The sequence below is a fragment of the Melanerpes formicivorus genome, unplaced genomic scaffold (assembly GCF_026170545.1).
Source record: "Melanerpes formicivorus ecotype bairdi unplaced genomic scaffold, bMelFor1.0.p_v2 SCAF_1, whole genome shotgun sequence".
NCBI classification, from domain to species: domain Eukaryota; kingdom Metazoa; phylum Chordata; class Aves; order Piciformes; family Picidae; genus Melanerpes; species Melanerpes formicivorus.
Genome location: NW_027142353.1, coordinates 45,765,757 through 45,785,829, shown reverse-complemented (window position 1 = coordinate 45,785,829; position 20,073 = coordinate 45,765,757). Strand labels below are relative to the sequence as shown.

Sequence of the window (20,073 nt, the reverse complement as noted above, 5' to 3'; positions counted from 1 at the left end):
TTTCTTCATTCAGGGCTCGGTAGTCGACTGTCAGATGCCAGTCTCCATTCTGCTTCCGCACAGGCCTCACTGGACTGTTGAAAAGTGAATGAGTTTTGCTGATGACTTTCTGACTCTCCAACTGACGAATGAGATTCTGAATGGGCATCAAAGAGTCACGGTTGGTTCTGTATTGTCTGTGATGCACAGTCTGAGAATCAACCGGCAATTTAAAGCCCTGTATCTTGGGTTGTCCCACAAGTGCAGATTCTTCAGAAAGCTCTGGTCTAGCAGACAGCTTCAATTTTCTACAGAAGCTACTCCAAAAGACCATTTGTAACCTCTAGGGTCTTTGAAACGCCCTTCTCTCAGAAAATCAATTCCCAAAATCCAAGGTGCATCAGGTCCAGACACAACTGTATGCTTCCTCCACTGTTTACCAGTTAAACTTATATTAACCTCCACCTTACTTAACTCTTGAGATCCACCAGTGACTCCCAAAATAGTTACAGACTCATCCCTGATAATTTGAAGGTATTGTGGTGCACTGAGCTCCTGTGTCAACCAAGGCCCTGTACTTCTGAAATTGTGAAGTGCCAGGCCACTGGATGTACACATCCCAATAGATTCTGTTATCTCTGTTATCCCTCTCCTCCCCCTGGCAGGAGGCAGGGCACCCCTAGGTATGGGGAACATGCCCACATGTGCATTGAGCACACTGTGCAGTCTTATAGCTGGAGCCACTGTTGGAGCTACTAGAGTTGTTCTGGGGAACTGTGGAAGTGAAAGCTACCTTTCTGGTATTGCTACCTCGGGTTCTGCCACTTTGCAATTCCCTTAGTCTCCTGAAAAGTTTAGAAGTTGGTTGGCCATCCCACTGTTCATGTGCTCACCAAACTGATCACGCAGAGTTATCCAAATAGTTCTACGTGATTGCCTTGGTGGTCTGTTTTGATTTGATCTGTTTTGGAATTACCTCATTGGAGGACTTGTACTCCTCACAGATGAAACTTGTATCCACCTGGAGGAAGAATTAGAATTATGCTTCTGTGCCAATTGGTATATGGAATCTTTCAGATCCTCCATGCTACTCTCAATTTTTCCAGAGAGAGTTTCAATGGCTGAAACCAAAGAAACATGTGTCATGCTATCCTCCAATTGTCTCATTTGATCAGTGAATTGGCCAACCATAGGAGAAGCTCCACCATAATTTCTTGACACAATTCTGCTTGCCAGAATGTTTGCATAATTAGAAGGAGCAAGTTTGATGATCTTTTTTGCAAGACCAGTACCCACAGGAATGTCATCAGGATTCAGTTTTTCATGTTCACCATAGAGTATCTCTCTAACAGCAAATTCTCTCAAGTGCTTAATTCCCTCATCTATGGTAGTCCAGGTCTTAGGATTGCATGGACGATCATCTCGGGAAGGGTATGTCAGGGCAGCCGCCATTAAAAGGCGTATCCACAGATTAACCTTACCGAGAACCCTGCCTAGATGTCTATCTACTCATTTATCCTTCGAGAGAGTTCCTAACTGAGCTGCTGACTTGTCTCCAACTGTTAGAGCTGGAGCACCTGTATCATAACACCTACTAAGCCAAGCTAGAACTGGCTCCTTATCTGCCCTGGTGTAATCTTTACAGAAATTTCGTAATTCTTCGTGTGGTGAAGAACATTCTGAAATGTCATCTTCTTGCCCCTCAACTTGTTGTCCTAATAATCCTGCTGCCATTTTCTCAAGGATCTCTTTAAGCTGAGAACCACCTTTGCCAGCTCCTGTCCTAGCTGCATCTCTATCCTGTTTTGCTCTCACTAAGTCAGCTAGATCTTTAAAACAAATCTTTTTTTCCTCCTCAGCAGGATCTTTTCTAGTAGAGGGTCCCTCACCAGGATCACTCTCCTGCTCTTCTCCTCCATTAGCTCCTGGATCAGCTTCAGCCTTTCCACTTCTAGTCTTTACAACAGCCACTTTAACTGGAGCTGTGTTTGAATTTACAGCCACCTTAACAGAAGCTGACAAGTCCTGAGATAAATCAGCTGCTGGGGCAGTGGCTTCTGGTCCCACCGTGCAAGAAGACGGAAATGACCTCACCCCATTAATGGCTGAAAAAGAAGCGGGAGGAGGAGAAGCAGGAGGTGCCATGGTGACACTTGCCACTGCCCCTGGCAGCTTGCCAGAATAATCAGCAAAGCCATTCAGAGCAGCTTTTCCAATTAACTTTTTAACTTCCTTTTTCACTGACACAGATTCTCCACACTCCTCATCACTAGACGGCTCTCTGGGACTGATCCAGAGCCATGCCGTTTTCTCTTTGATCTAGTTTTAATAACAAAACATGGTCTGGATACCTTCCTCTCCCGACGCAGAGAAATTAGCAGATACACGTTAATTATCACCAGCAGCAGGATTATACACATAAGATAAATCACCTTTGGATCCCAGCCATCGCTTAAAGTTACTCTTTCCTCCACTGGCATCTTAAACCCTTTGTAATGGGTTGGGGCAGACCCCCTCCCCACCATGCGCAGAAATAATGACTCAAACAAACGGATTGCAAAGGTGATGGAAAGTTTAAATAGAACAGTGAGTGCGTGCAGAGAACTAGAAATACAATGACAAGAGAAAAGAACCCAAAACAGACCCAGAGAAATCCCATCCCTACCTGAGGGTACACCCGAGACCCCCAGGGCTCCCTCTTCCCCCTCCCATTGCTAGGCTAGTCTCAGCTGGCCAGATCTGAGACTGCCCATCCCCCCGTGGTCTTGGGCCTAGCAAGGCCCAAAGCCAGGAGATCTCTCCCCCATGTTACCGACTGACGGAGGAGGAAGAAAAGAGGAAGTGCCAGACCCCGCCGCGAAACTTATAGTGGTGCAAGGGATCATGGTAGGAAATAACCTAATTTCCTGTGTCCACCCACTGGGCTGGACTTCTGGACACAGGAAACACCCCTGTAGCAGAGGGCAGCCAGCCCAAACTACGACACCCTTTTATCTCAATCAGGAGAATGCTAGAGGTGACATTCCTGTATCTCATTGGCCAGAAGAAATCCACACATTTTCCATACCATAGTCTGACTCTCTACATAAACCACAAATAAATTGTCCGCACCAAATATTTGCCCAAGTAATCCAGAATCAAACCCAAACAATATCTGTAAACCAGAGCCCCAAAAATTGAAAAAAATAAATGCTCTAATATCCACAGCACCTTCATGTTTGCTAATCTGGCTATAAAACAATAAATCAGTAAAGCAATAAACAAATAAATCAAGCTAATTATCTGCCCCACATTGGGTGCCAAGAAAAAAAAAATGTCAAGGGTTGAGGGGAAGGCCAGGCCTTCTCCCTGCCCTGTAAAGTGAGGGGAAGAAAAATGAAAGAAAGGAAAAAAAATCACAGCCGGATTAACAAAGGATTGTGTGCTGTATTTACAAGCGGTGCTGCAGGATATATATATACACACAATTTACAGTATTCACAATATATACACAGAAATATACAACAAAATAACACAGAATGAGATTCCCTTCCCCCGTCAGGAGGAAAGGTTTCCCCCCTGTACCCCCTTCTCTCCCCCTTTTTCCCCAAAGTGGGTTAGAAAGAGAGAAAAAGAGCAATTGTTAATTAAAGCAAAATATGGTTAGAGCAAATATGTTAGTAGAGGCCTTATCTGTTCCAAGGTCAGTCTGGCCAAAAGCCCAGAAGCTGTGAGCTGCGGGAAGGAAGGGGGAAGAGTGCAAGACTGAGACTAGTCTCATTGGGAATCAAAACTTAAGGCAGTGCTTCTGCTTCTCCACCACTGAAATTAGTTTAGACCTGTCTTGTTCATAAAACATTTGGCCATGGTGTCCGTTTGTTAAAGGCACCATCTCAAACGCTCATACCTGCAGTGTTAATTTGTAGGTTTGTTTGCAATCTCATTTTACTGAATTTGTCATCCTTTCAGCCTTTAAATTTTTGTTTGTTGTTGTTACAAAAATCTTCTAATTTTCTAAATAGATTTGTATTATATGCTATTCAAATATTTACCCTTATCCATTTTTCTGATTAATTTTAGTCTGTCTTTTTCGCTGTATCACACATGATATTTTTATATATTTTACTTTGATAGGCAGTTTGTAGTGATTCATAGCTCACGTAAAAAATGACCTTGCACTTTGCCAGTCTTATTAGCAAAGATTCATATCTAAATACTTTTGAAGCCAAGAAGATTTTTTCAATTAGTATTACTACTTTATGGAAAAAATAGGGACCTCTGCAAATTCACATAATTTGTTCATGACAGCCCTCATGCCTTATAAACACTATCACTCCTCCTCCCCAGTCTGTATCCCATGTGTATTCAGCCTTTCTGTTTGTGTTACTGTTCCTCTACTGCTGCAGTGGTTTACAGCCCATTTTCTCTGAAGAGCAGTCTCTGGTTGTCATCTATGTTAGTCTGTTCCACCTGCGTTCTCAATTAATCACTTATCTCTTGGGATTCTTCTTAACCCTGTAGACCTTGCCAAACATTTATCCATTCTTATTATTTTTCTTATAATGTCTGAAGCCACCCTGATGTTCTGTGGGATATTCTAATTGGTTGTGGTAGAGGATACAGTCTCTCACCTCTGTCTTCAGAGGAGTGTTGATCTCTTTTTCCTGTTTTCTCTGAGTATGCTACCAGAAAGGGGTAGTTATGGGACAGGCAGGAATCAAGAGCAAAGGCACAGGCAGGTTCACAGGTTTAACTAATTAAAGTAGAAGTATATGAGCAGAGAATCATGAGAAAGCTACTATGTCAGAGGGACAAAGAACCAATATAGGTTTCATCATGTCTTTCAGATATGCTGCAAATCAAGGAATGCAACTCAGACTTTAATCATTCATTCATGAGTGGATGAGGGGTTCCTGTTTTATTGTGGGGTGTTGCTTTTGATTTAAATTGCAAGATGACTCCCCAGAATGGGACTGTTTTCTTGTTGATGAATTTCCTCTCCATAGGCAGAGTCCGTTTAGCAAAGAAATTTGACTGCCTTTGCATTATTTTATACTCCCTAATTTTTTTGTAAGTAATGAGAATAAAATACTACCAGTCAATTCATAGATATCTGCAAGTCAGCATTACCTCTGTTTGTATATGTTACAACTGTTGTTTGTTTTCTTAATTAAAGCCCACATTCATTGACTTATGGAGGTAAACAAGCCTTCTGCCATTTAGGATGCCTATTTTTTCCTTCTAAATAAAAAGGAAGCATGAGGTCAGATTTTGTTGTTTAGTTTTCAGTTACCTAAATTAGGGAAAAAAAGTTCATTTCATTTGCACATCCCTAATACTTCTCAAGCTGGTCTGTGTCCATTTCCTGCTGTGAGGTCTGCCTCTAGCTGTCTTTCCTTTTCTGAACATCCCCCTCCTCCAACACTGTCTGGTTGAAATAGCTTTATCTGCTTATATGATATTCTGACTTCTGGGCTACTGATGCTGACAGAACATCACACAAACTGTACAGATGCATTTACCCATTGTTTAGTCAGTCCTTGACTATAGAAGTGAAGACAGCTTATTAAAATGTTCAAAAGAAGGAACTTGATATGACGTAGAATTATTCACCTATATCTGGGTATTGCCAATAGCTGTCAGATTTTTGAGATAGTTGGAGTATTCAAAGCAAAGCAAAACAGTATTTTTATGAGACATTTAATTTCTCAGATAAGGGCTGATGCGATTAAGTAAACATAATGACAGAATGCTAGTCTTAGTTCCATGTTGTTATATCATCTATAAAAGCAGAGATTGTTGTGATAACTCTAAGAAATGAGCAAATTAAAGATGCTTAAACACTTTAAACATTAAAAGTAAGGTAATTATAGCCCCATCAAACTTAAGTTGTCTATGAGTGTGTGAACTGATGAAAGAACCTGTTTTAGGCTTCAGGAATACATGCTTAGAAGGACTGCCAGATTCCCTTAATATTTTTATTGAAATGTTATAATTTTATGAGGAAACCAATTGTCACAAATATGAAGATAAAATGACACTTATTTAAAAAAAGGAAAACATAATTAGGCAACATCTGTATTTTTGTCTGTGAATTTAACTAACGGTCTTTTAAGATGTGCGCACATGCTTCCTGATATAGAGGAAGTGCAGTTGGGTTTTTTGAGTGCAATTGCCCATTTACAAAGATTAAATTTAAACGAGATCTGTAAATGGACTAGAGAAAACAGGGTAGTTTACTAGAATATATAAAGTCTAACCTATAATCCATTCATCTACAATTAAAATCAGTCTGGCAAGGAGAATTTGAAGATCTGTAAGACAAACTGAAGGTGAAAATGATAAACACATAGGTGCAAAGATAGCTTGTAAAACCTAGTTCACAAATATCACCATCTTAATTCATTTTTGTACTTTAAAGATGGAAGTTATTTTGGTGCTATGGAGAGACACAAAATACAATCCTTGTGTTTAGCAGTAAAGCAGAGTTTTGTTCTCTTCCTATCGCAGGAATTAAGCTATAAAGGTTGTCAAAATAAAGAAATGCAAAATTTAAATAGCTGAGATGGGAAGCTGTGTTCACCTTAGTGGATTTTCACAGTCCAGCCATTTCTTAAATCCTTCTTTATTTCTTATAATCCACATTTAATCACCTACTACTGTTGGAGAATTGGAATGGCTGTCAAAGTCTCTAGTACAAGTGCCACTGTCATTTGGAGAGATTTATGACAGTACTGTAGCTTGGCATAAAGACTGGTCAAAGCTTCAGCATCTGATTTCTCAATGGGTGTGCGTGAAAAGTTGTAGTGTTGCCAGGCTTCCACCGTAGAAAGTATCCAGATGGACACTTTCACAGTTTAGCTGGAGTGTTTCACACTTCCTTATTCATAAGGAATTTTGCTTTGCTTTGCTTCCATATTCCTAAACTACTTCTTTTCAAACATATATTCAGATAGCCATTTGCTGGTATTTATTTCTTATGTACAAAGATAATCACTATCTTTACACATAATTGAGGGCTATGTTTGCAGCTCTATAAATGATTTAATAGCACTTACAGGGAGTGATTTAACAGGGGTGTGTCAAAACATTCATGAGAAAGTGTTATGCAGTGTGATTAAGACTGCAGAATCTGCCAATAGCAAGTAAATGTTAAAGCCTCATTCCATTTACACTGTTAATTTTGGTTAAAAGTGAAGTATAAAATTTTTATTTTCTTTAAATTATATGAGAAAATTTTCTGAAATACATCATGGAAATGCAATGCTGTGTTTCTGGGTATCTTTATTGCCAAAAGCTGATTTATTTCTTAAAATACAGTGTAAATGCTAAAACAATTACTTGAAATATAGGGTCTATAAATAAGTATGATTTAGAATATTATCTTAATAAAGACCCTTGTTCTATTTTCTGTCTTAACTGGAATGTTACTGCAACTTTGAAAGATAAGAAAGTAGAGGATGGAATCTTGCTGAGCTGATAGTGATGTTTAGGCCATATTAACAAGTTAGATGTTTTGATACTAATTTGCAAGACTGCAGTTGCCTCCTGAAGCTGAGTGACTCTTGAGACAGGAGCAAGATAGAACCATTGGACAAGAGCAAGATAAGACCATGGGAACTTCACTGGACTGGCACTGGATAAGAGGAAGTTTTGACATTAAGCCTTGGCAAGTGAAGGACAAAGAAGCAGCTGGTACCAACAGGAACAAGCAAGATTAAACTACTGAGTCATCAAGGACGAGGCGGGGCTGCCCATCAAGATCCTCAGAGCAGCTGTCATTACAAAGAACTGGCAATAGATGGTAATAGAGACTGTGGAACAGTAATAAGAAATTTGCAATATTCTAGATTATGAGGAGTTATGTTAGACAGTTTATGTAGAAATCATGAATATGTATGTCTTCATACTGAAAAAATTTTACTTGTTCAAGTGGCCATTGGTATAGCCCTTAGGGAGAGATCCTTCTGTACCCCAGCACTGCAATAAATAATAATGGCTTGACAAATCACATCCGCTGTTGAGTGTCAATTCAATACATAGAAATATTTAGAGATAATGTGTTTGCATGCATGTATGTGTATAGATAAATGGTTTATGATGATGGTCCATATCAGTTATCTGGAAGTCATGTCTGTTACATGCATATAAACTGCAAAAGCCATATAAGTTTGTGGAATGTATTTCTTAGTTTATTGTAGAAGTGACTACAGTGTTAATAGGCACTATAATGTGGATAAATGTGTGATTCTTCAGAAATGATAAATTTGCTTGATGTTCTAGCAAGCTAATAGAAATACTTGCTGGCCTCACACTTTACCATGTAATTTGTTTTGAAATGGTATTTTTCATACCAAGTGCTTCTCTCTGTTGATCAGCTTAATGAAAACAAGAATAAATTATAAAAAGTGCTTTAGAGCTTTGAGATACAAAAAAAAAAAAAAAGGCAAACAATACATGAATTACCCCTGCAAAATGTGTGCAGCTATAAATGCCATAAAATCAGCTTTGCTACCTGTTGAGGGAAGAGAAGTATTTCAGATGATAAAGTCTTGGAACCCATGGAAATAACCTGAAATAACTTTCTTAATACTATTAAGGTTTTAGTTTTAAATTGCAGTGTCTCAAGATAGCCCTAACAGAAAAGACTGTTGGCAAAAAGTGCAATTTAGGCTATCTAAAATGGATAGACTATTGTCAAATAGTTTATCCTTTGAAATGTCATTTGAGGTATAAGATACGGTTTTGAATTACCTATAGAAAAGAATAAACAGTTAAATGTATTTTTAAAATATTTGAATATTTGTATTTTAATGTATTTGAATATGTGTAATATATGCTTACAGAGTATAACCTAAGGGTCTTATGGTGACTTTTTTTTTCTTCTTCTATTTTGAAGTGTTTGCCTTAGTTTTTTCCCCTCAAATCTATACTTTTATGATATCTAGTTCTATTTTTGTAGCAGAGATCAAAGAAAATGTATTTCTAATATTTTTTTTATGCTAGAAGTCAATACATTATGATCAGTGTATTTACTTTCTGAGTCTCAATGTTAAAATTTTACTTAATCTTGAAAAATAGCTTTGCAAGTAACTCTTTTTTTCACCATTTATGACTCATAAGTATGCAATTTTTTTCTTCATTTTCTATATATATGTCTTCCTAACAGGTAAAACATCTACTGTAACTAAAATGACATCATGCAGCCTTTTGTGGGGGAATTCTGAAGCTTTGTCAAAAATACAACATTGTGGTAAGTACTAAAAGTATGTTCGTAATAATTCTGCATTCCTTTAAAAAAAATAAAATAAGAATGAGTGTTTGTTGTTGATGTTCTTAGATGTGTTTGAAGTACACCTTTGTAATATATATTTCCAGTTAAAATGCTTATTTGCCATATTTTCATACAATGACACATCGAAGACAATTGGTTCTAAATATTAGTGCTGTTTATATGCTTATTCATACGCATCCATTTGTCTTGTGTTTCAGTCCTGTAAATACTGACTGACATCAATCAGTTTGCACTTAAATGACATAGGATTAAACTTGGCTATTGTGACAACACTACTCAATAAGGTTTGGGGTGCCCAGATCATAATCCATCAGGTAAAGCTGACAGTCTTCAGTTTTTACAAAACAAGGTTGTGTTCCAAAGTTCTTATGGGGCCATATAAATAAAGGGGCTTGGTTGCTGTTTCATAGTTTTCCTCTCAATGTATTAGCAAAACATGAGATAACCTATGGCAGTGCCAGTGATGAGCAGTGTGAGCAATCTGGCAGTGTAGGCCTAGAGCCTGACATGGTGGTAGGCCATGCTCAGCATAAGTGCAGAAGTGGCTAGCAGTGTAGGAAAACAGTGCTGTGCCTGCAGCATGTAACTAAAGCAGGGCACTGGTAGCTATAAACATAGAGAGTTATCTTGGAATAACAGGGCACACACCTGCATCAACAACCTTGCGTGTCATTAGTAGTTGGACCAATAATCTGTAATAGTACGATGTGTGGTCACTCGTGGGGAACCAATGAAGCTATGCCAATGATGCTCTCCAAGTTTATATAAGTTGTAGAAGTTCCCTTAATATGCACTTCTTTACTTTGCTTTGCTATACTAGACTCACTATGCTCACACTATAGTCGTGCAATACTGGAATAATAAAGGAACAATACTAGATCATATTGGTCATCTGTATTGACTTCAGTCTCCTTCGCCGACAATAACCTACTTCAGTATATAGTGTACGCACAGACACACACATAGATATATGTGTATATATGCACATATACCTAAACATTCTCATGATACAGATATGAAAAGGGTTTAGTTTAGAAATCTATGCATAGATTAATATAATGAACGTTCTTTCACATTATATCCAACACATTGCTTAATGAGAAGGGAAAGACATGTACAAATGACCAGAAAAAAATTTGCCTGATACTTAGTTCTTCCTTCTTACTTTTTTATCTATGAACTTTAAAACAGTTGTGACTTTATCCAAATTACTGTACTATCTGCAGTACAGTGACTTTTCAATTTAGTGTTATCATTGGGTCCTAAATTTAAGAAGTAATATAGTAATATATATGATAGTAATAGTAATATAATAATAGTAATATATATGTGTGTGTATATATATATATAGTAATAGTAATATATATGATGTGATAATAAATTTGTGAATAAGCAATAATTCAAAGGTTAGTTATGAGATCTGAGGGTATCATGTGAAATGCAAAAATCAGACAAAGAAAACAACAGCTTTGAAAACTCTAAATGATATTTGCATCACTGAACCATGCTTATTCCAATTTGCATCAATTTAAATGTAATTGAATAAAGACCACTGTGTGAACAGGAGCCTGTTTAATAGTTTACCATCCACGCTAATCATGAACATAGCTGAAATCTTACTGGTTATTACAGTGAGTATTACATCTATGCATGAATGCCACATATAGGATTCAGTTAGTTTACTCAGAGAAATCATGACATTTTTTCAGGAAAAAGACAAGTAATCAATACAAAGAATGTAAGACTGATACAAAGAATACAAAATTGAAGTAAAATTCAAAATAATTGCTTAATTTCTTTAGGAAAGAACTAACAATTTATGCTACATTTACTGTGTCTTGAACTAGAATTGGCCACAGTCATGTGCCAAGAAGGGAGATTTCAAGATCACCATACACTGGGATAAACCACAGAAGCTGGGGAGAGGAGTTTGAAGGGGAAGCTGAGTGATGGTATGATTCTAGTTTTTACTGATTGCTAAGGATTTTGTTTGTTCTTCATAATGCAGAGGGAAAGTCAGGGAGGAGAAGAAAAGGAAACAACATGAAATCAGAGAAGTGAGACAGAGCCTCTTGATGTCTGGCTTCTAACTCCCACTCCAAGTTAGGTGACATCGGAAGCCAGCTGTGCCTTTTGAAAAATTCCTTGTTCATGTGAAGTGATAATTGGACTATACATAACAAACCCCAGGAGAGTAGAAAATGTAGTACTAAATCTTCATGAAATTGATTTCAACTCCTCTCTTTGCTAATTTCCTTAAGATCATTGAGCCAGCCATAAGTCTGCAATCTCCTTTCAGGTTGCTGTTGAAAGTATTAAGGTCTCCGCTCAGCTTCCTCTTCAGATTAAACAACCCAAGTTACATTAGCCCTCTAAGACCTTTTCTCTCAACCCTTCACCACCTTTGTTGCTGTTTGGACATTGCTTCATTGTTTCCTCAAGCTATACAATACTAGGATTTTTAAAGATACTTAATCAAATTAAGTACCCAGTCAGTTTCTCAAAAACAAAACCCAAACTCTTGTACTCCTTTTTCAGCCTTCCCTGAAACACCAGCATTCCCAAATTCCATCCTAGCGGGACAGAACAACTGTGTCTCATTTTGTTATCATTCACTTAACCTTGAAGACCAAGATCTCTGATCACCTCTTCAGTCCTCTGCTTCCAATGAGTTGAACTTCAAGAGGGTCAAGGATAAATAAATAAAAAAAATAATCATGGGTACTGAATGCAAGATTTATATTCAGAATGGTATTCAGATAGTCTTCATGTGACTTATCAGTTAACTTCAGCAGCACTTACAGAGGCCTTCTTTTTTTGCATTCTAATGCTCTCTGATATCCAGAGACACAGTGATTTTTCAGGTAAACTTCTAGATAGAATCACAGAATAACAGAATCCTTTTGGTCAGAAAAGACCTTTAAGATTGTTGAGTCCAACCTTTATCTAACTCCACAATAATACTGAAACCCTCAAAATCCCAGTAAATATCTAGGCACTTGAAAAGATCACTGAAACCACCATTTTCTGCAGACACACAAAAATGTGCTTCTGTACCTGCCCAAATGTCCAGCACTCATTTTTGTTCTCATAACAAAACCTCAGAGCAACTGAGTCACAGTCAACTATATTGGATTAGGATTTCAGAATACTCTCCCTGAAGCCAAATTTAGAGATGCCTACATAGAATTATGTGAAACATCCTGCAAGCACACCTAGACAGTGTGGTTAAATTCCCACATGGTAAGTGATCAGTTAAATTTACACTACCTAAATTTCTTGAAGAATATGCAGTTTCCAATTCTGAATCCCACTGAAATGTTGCTTTTCAGCCTCAATTAATTAACAAGACCAAACTAACCATTCTATGATTCTGTGATTCTATGATACTTGAAAAAATGTTCCAAATTATTTGCATGTAGGTGAAACAACTCAGGTGAAGTAAAATTCAGATTCTGTTTTCAGGAATTAAGTATTTTTCCTGAAGAGGTATGAACTAATACTCTTTCACTTGATTGCAGCTGCATTGATAGTGATGGAGATTTGCCCATCTGCACTCACAGCATTATCATGGATTTAAAGCTTACACAACTATTCACAGAATGTTAGCAAAACCGCAAACCATCTTATTTTTTTATGTTTTAATATGAGTTTAGCAAGTAACTGAAAAAATTCAATGCTTAGTTATAATCTTTAAAATCTGCATTTTTTTGTTGGTGTAAAAAACTAATAATCTACAACCAAATATCTAATAAATTGTGTTTTAGCTCTGCATGGTGGAAACAAATCTCTTTTATATGGAACTAAATCACACATTCAATTGAAATGTAGTTTGCAGTCGGCAAAGTTAATTTTACTGGGGAAAAAAAGGTGTTGCTTCTATCATATGAGATTTGTGCTTTGCTTTAAAGCCACACAGGTGATATTTCTTATACTATGTCATGTCACTCTTAGGGATAGGCATTTGTCATGAATTTGGTTCACAGTATCACAGCACATTAGAGTTTGGAAAAGACCTCAAGAGATCATGGAGTCCAACGCCCCATGACAAAGCAGGATCAATTAGCATAGTCTTCACAGGAATACATCCAGGTGTGTTTTGAAAGTCTCCAGAGAAGGAGACTCCACAACCTCTCTGGGCAGCCTGTTCCAAAAGCTGTCCAGACATGGTCCTGGGCAATAATCTTTAGTTGTTACTGTTTGAGCAGAGGGTTTGAACCAGATATTCTCAAGATGTCCCTTCCAACCTCCACTGATCTGTGATCTTCATTTAAGAATAATTCAGTTTTTCTTCCCATGGATTTAAAATAGCAGTTTGTGCTTTTCACTTTCATTACCTGCAAGAATCAAAGGAGGAAAAAACAAACAAAAAACTATATTTAAAATGTACACGATGATAATCAGCCATCTGAAAAGTTACAGGATGGATAATTAGATACTGAGAGCCTCTATTGTTACTAAAGCTCTTTTTAAGGGAAGGTGAGTGCAATAAATGTACTTTATTTGCCCAAATGGAATGGAAGTAAATATTTTAAAGGCTGCTGAAATAATTTTTATTTGAGATTTTTTATTAATCATTCATTAAATATAACTGATTGAGTTCAATGGTGTGAGGCTACAATACGATGTTCAACTGATGGTAGAACTAGAATCTGGTCCATACACTTAGAAGCCATCAAAACTAAACCCAAAAGTGTACATAATGAAATAATAAGATACATAAGGGTACAGGAAATTCACAAGTGCTATTTTTGGCATGAACTAAATTAATTTGAAAGGAGAATTTATTCTAAAACAGTCTGAGAGACAAACTTTTCATGATAATGCAAAAACTAAGTAGTCAGGGTTTATTAATTTACAAAGCATGAGTTTTCAGTTGAGGAGCTTGAAAAAGGAAATGTTTGTATTAGAGTTTTCTCAGTGGAAAATCAGCATGGAACAGAACAATCACACTAATAACAATAAAAGGCTACTGTCTTTTCAGGTTCATTGTGTTTTAGAGTGTGGACTTCACGATGCTTTTAAATATTAGCATAGCATTAGTACAACAGCATTCTGAGCTTGTTAACTTTGAAATACTACCACAGTATATTATGAGTTTGGTGTTTGTTTTTTTTTTTAAAGGACATAAAGAGTTAACAAAACATTTGTGTTTCTTAAAATCATGAAATCATGATCTGTTTTCTTCAAGTTGATCTGCAGTTAAATACAAGTTGACATTCACTTGATACAGAGTTTTTTTGTGAAGTTATTGGGAATTTAATTTAAAAGCTTAGCTGATTTTTTCTTTTAAATTTTATTTTTTTCAGCTATGTTTGGTTATGGTTAAATGTTTGAAATATACAGGCAAGAAAATAGCAAAGTCAGGAAAAAAATATTTTATGGTTTGTTTGAAATACAAACTTCATAATCAATAGTGCCAGAATATGACAACAACACTTAAAGCTCTTAGTAATAGCAGTATAGATCTGATGTCCAGAAATGCAGCTATATTGGTGCAAGAATTTCGGAAAGATAATTGTTACTAATATTCTGAAATTGTTACAAGATTTCAATATTCCAGGAAATGAGAGCCAGGGAAACGATTAACTAGGACTACCAAATGCTTGTCGCCCATGCATATAGGGAACAATATTACATACCAAAATGAAATTGTTCAGAAACTTGCCACAGTGATAGTAATATCATCCTTTTGGGGGGACAGACTTCAAGCAGAATAGCAGTTATCTAAACAAGACCAAAAAGAGTATTTGGTTTTCTTGTCCTAGGAATCAGTGACATTACTGCTGATAAAACATATGTGGGAAACACTTTCCCACCACTTTAAAAATAAATATTTACATAGAGAAGCAAGCAAGAACTTTAGATGATTATTCTTGTCTCTCATGCAAAGAAGGCATTATGGAAGGAATTATTTTGAAGAAGAAAAGTATGTGATCAGACAGAAATCACTGACATATCCCCAATACAAAGTAGAATAATCTTCTCCTCTGTCAAAGGGATTTAATTGTCTGCCCTGACCTCCATCTGTTCTATTAATTGACTGCATTAGTTTGTGGTAGATATTTTTGGCTGGTAATAGGTTTTATTAGTGAGATTTATTGAGATGATATAATAAAAGCACACAGGAAGCTGTAATTCTTGCCAAGTGACAAGGTATATAATTTTTCAATCCTGACCTAAATCAGTTAACTGAGGGCAGGAAAAAAAATAGACCACTTCTTCCTAATGAACTTGGCAGCTGCAAATTGTCTCTTTTATTTCCTTTTTTTCTTTTGTGCAATGTCATTCCATACAGATATGATAAAAGAAAAACAAAAGAGAAGAAAGGAAAAAGAAAACCAGAAATCTCTTATGAAATAAATGAAATAATTTCTCTTTAGAAGTCTGTTTGACCTTGATTGAATGGATGGGTATATATTTTTCTCTGTATATCTCACATATATGTACAAAGAGTTGAAGGGAAGCTACAAACCAGGGAGAAGAAAAAAATCAAGAGGAAAGAATTATGGTTTGGAGGAAGTAGCAAGCTAGTGATGTGCACTCTGTGAGAAAGTTTTTACAATTAGGCAGTGGACTGAGAAGGCCATATGCAACAAAGGAAAAGGGTGGAAGTTACATTTTATAAGAGAACACATTTTTAAGCTAGGGGAAGCAAGAACAGAACAGGTCTTGGAAAAGTAAAACCAAGGCATAATATTTTGTAATGAAATCATACTGTTAAAAATTATTTTTTGTCATTACAAAAGGTGCTAGTCTATTTGCTTACCACCTCCTGTTCTCTTCTTTTTCTTTTCAGATGTGATCAGAAATTTATACCATACATGAATCTATAGTGCAGTGTTCTATGTATGTATTATATAGTAAAAGACATCATTGAAATAGCATACTAGTTTCTCTGTTTTGAAAATGTCCATATAATATCATAGTCCTGTGAAATCCTGTGAAAATAGGTAGAGTGTACCAAGTAATATGATAAGAAGAGTGATGCATGGGTCCTGTTAGAAAATAATAATAAAAAAATACACATTGCATAAAAATGTCATGAGGAACATGTTTTTGTCAGGTTAAGAGACTTGAATTATACATTTCTAAGATAATATTGTTTTTCACAAACCTATCTGTTCCATGTTAGTAAAGACTAATGTTAGATGTACATGGTGAAAATGGATAGGCTTATTCCCTGACATTCAGTTTTGCTTCATGGAAGATAACATACTGCAAAATTTTTACACAGGAGATGTCTATGGGAATAGCTACAATAACAGTAGCAATTATAACAATAGTAGTAACAATAACAATAGCAGCAATAATAATAATAATAATAATATGCATAATAACATAGATAATAAAAGGAATACCTAAAGTTTAGTCTAAACTCTATATATTGAATTTCTTATCAATGGATGCTGTATCATATCTAATAAACCACTAGCAGAACTAATGAATGAAAAGACAATAACTAGTAGAAACTCAAAGCAAAATATGCTTTTCCTGATTTTAGTCATGAGGACTTGGTTTATGTATGAAGCTAATGGGCAAATGGGATCTGATGAGCATGGTGGCCGAACTAAAAGAGGTGGAAAGGCTGAGAACTATAAGAGATGGCAAAAGGAAAATTGACCATTTCCATAATCTAACCTCTACAAAACCAGAACAGGGGGTAACTCTTAGTGGAACAGGGAGTTTGATACCTTCCCAGCAGCAAGCCTCTCAAACTCCCTGTAGTCACCCACATGAGCAGGGCCAATGGGAACAGGTCTCTGCCTGACGGAAGAAATGCAAACGGAGAAAGCCTGCTACTTTGAGCGGCATGCAGCCTACAGTGCAATTACAGAATAGATATGAGGCTCTGCAGGAGAAACAGGTCATCAGTAAGGATAAGGACTCAAGAAGCTCAGAAGCTTCACCAATGACAGGTTGCCTCAGACCAGCCATCAAAACTAATCCGCAAAAGAAACCTCGTAGAATCATCGTTATAGGAGACTCACTACTGAAGGGAGCAGAGGCCCAAATATGCAGACCAGACTCATTTCACAGAGAGGTCTGCTGCCTCCCTGGTGCCCAAGTAAAGGACATTGTAGGTAAAATTCCCAAACTTGTGAGTCCTTCAGACTACTACCCACTTCTGGTCTTTCAGGTGGGTAGTGACAACGCAACAATGAGAGGCTCACAATCAATTAAAAGAGATTTCAGAACCTTAGGGCAACTGCTAAAGGGATCAGGAGCTCAGGTTGTGTTCTCTGCTATCCCTCTAACATCAGTGATGGATGAGGGAACATTGAGGAAAAGCCAACAGGTCAATTCATGGTTCCAGGGCTGGTGCCATTGACAGGGCTTTGGGTTCTACAATCATGGCTTGGTTTACAAGGCACCAGAGCTGAAAACAACTTATGGGACACACTTGTCCCAGAGTGGGAAAAGGATCCTAGGGCAGGAATTGGCAGGGCTCATTGATAGGGCTTTAAACTAGATTTGAAGAGGGAAGGGCTTAGTAGTCTCCTGCTGGCCTGTGACAAACAGAGGGGCAGCTCACCAGAGGCGGCGGGATGGAGAGCTGGTAAGAGCTCTCAACTTGCTGCCCTGAGGCAAGCCACAAATGATGCACCAGGACATTCTGTGGAAACCAAGGGGAACTGGCACAAGAGTACGACAGGGCCAACCCAGCTGAAGTGCTTCTGTGCAAATGCACACAGCTTGGGCAACAAACAGGATTAATTAAGGGCCACTGTGCTGCTGGGATGCCATGACATAGTGGCTATTACTGTCCCCTGGGTACCAGCCCTCATGAACCAAGGGGTTCAGGAGGATTGGACCTACTACAAACGGGAGCTCTTGAAGGCACAGGAACTGGAGTTTCCATGTGCCAAAAGGCGAGCCGGCGGGGAAGGCAACCGGCCTGGCTGAACAAGCAGCTCCTGGAGGATTTAAGGGGGAAAAAGAGGCTGTATCACCTTTGGAAGGAGGGGAAGGCTTCTCGAGGTATGTTCAAGGAAGTTGTTAGATTATGTAGGAATAAAATTAGGGAGGCAAAGGCCCAGCTGGAACTGAAGCTGGCCACCTCTGTCAAAGACAATAAAAAGCATTTTTATAAATATATTAACAATAGGAAGAAGGGCAGCAAGAACCTCCACTCCTTATTGGACCTGGAGGGGAACATGGTGACTGAAAACGAGGAAAAGGCTGAGGTCCTGAACACCTTCTTTGCCTCAAATTTTAACAGCAAGGCAGGAGTTCAGGAGCTGGCCAAGCCACTCTCTATCATTTTCCTCCAGTCCTGGCTCACCGGTGAGGTCCCAGATGAATGGAAACTGGCCAATGTGGTCCCCATCCATAAGAAAGGTTGGATGGAGGAACCTGGAAACTACAGGCCAGTCAGCCTGACCTCAGTGCCAGGGAAAATGATGGAGCAGATTATTGTCACGGCAATAACTGCGCACCTGAAGTATGGCCAAGGGCTCAGGTCCAGCCAACATGGATTTAGGAAGGGCAGGTCCTGCCTCTCCAACCTGATCTCCTCCTATGATCAGGTGACCTGTCTGGTGGATGTGGGGAGGCCTGCGGATGTGGTCTACCTAGACTTCAGCAAGGCCTTTGACATCATCCCCCACAGCAAACTGCTGTCTAAACTGTCAGCTCGTAGCTTGGACTGCAACACTCTGTGCTGGGTTAGGAACTGGCTGGAGGGCCAAGCCCAGAGAGTGGTGGTGAATGGTGCCACATGCAGATGGCAGCCAGTTACTAGTGGTGTCCCCCAGGGATCAGTGCTGGAACCCGTCCTCTTTAACATCTTCACTGATGATCTGGATGAGGGGATTGAGTCAGTCATCAGCAAGTTTGCAGATGACACCAAGTTAGGAGCAGATGTTGATCAGTTAGAGGGTAGAAGGGCTCTGCAGAGGGACCTCGACCAACTGGACAGATGGGCAGAATCCAATGGGATGGCATTTAACAAGTCCAAGTGCTGAGTGCTGCACTTTGGCTACGGCAATCCCATGCAGAGCTACAGGCTGGGGTCAGAGTGGCTGGAAAGCTCCCAAACAGAGAGGGACCTGGGGGTGCTGATCGACAGCTGCCTAAACATGAGCCAGCAGTGTGCCCAGGTGGCCAAGAAGGCCAATGGCATCCTGGCCTGCATTAGGAGTGGTGTGGCCAGCAGGAGCAGGGAAGTCATTGTGCCCCTGTACTCTACTTTGGTTAGGCCACACCTTGAGTACTGTGTCCAGTTCTGGGCCCCTCAGTTTAAGAAGGACATCAAGACACTTGAGCGTGTCCAGAGAAGGGCAACAAGGCTGGTGAGAGGCCTTGAGCACAAGCCCTATGAGGAGAGGCTGAGGGAGCTGGGATTGTTTAGCCTGGAGAAGAGGAGGCTCAGGGGTGACCTCATTGCCCTCTGCAACTGCCTGAAAGGTGGTTGTAGCCAGGAAGGGGTTGATCTCTTCTCCCAGGCAACCAACACCAGAACAATGGGACACAGTATCAAGCTGCACCAGGGGAGGTTTAGACTTGAGGTGAGGAGGAAGTTCTTCACCGAGCGAGTTGTTCGTCATTGGGATGGGCTGCCCAGGGAGGTGGTGGAGTCACCCTCCCTGGAGGCGTTCAAGAGGGGATTGGACGAGGCACTTGTTGCCATGGTCTAGTCATGAGGTCTGTGTTGATAGGTTGGACTCGATGATCCTCGAGGTCCTTTCCAACCTTAGCTATACTGTGATACTGTGAAACTTGGTGGGATGATTCCCATGACTGGAATGTAGGGATAGATGGGTCTCTAGGAAGGATAGGCAGGGAAGGAGAGGAGGTGGTGTTGCCCTCTATGTCAA

At 38.9% G+C, this 20,073-nt stretch overlaps 1 protein-coding gene across 3 annotated transcripts in view; it reads left to right on the top strand.

Moving 5' to 3' along the window:
• NLGN4X (neuroligin 4 X-linked) overlaps window positions 1-20,073 on the top strand; it is a 273,134-nt gene that overhangs the window by 56,227 nt on the left and 196,834 nt on the right. For all 3 annotated transcript variants that reach the window (XM_068141686.1, XM_068141670.1, XM_068141678.1), the window contains exon 2: window positions 9,128-9,211. The gene's annotated coding sequence lies outside the window, so the exon portion shown is untranslated. The remainder of the gene's footprint in view (window positions 1-9,127; window positions 9,212-20,073) is intronic.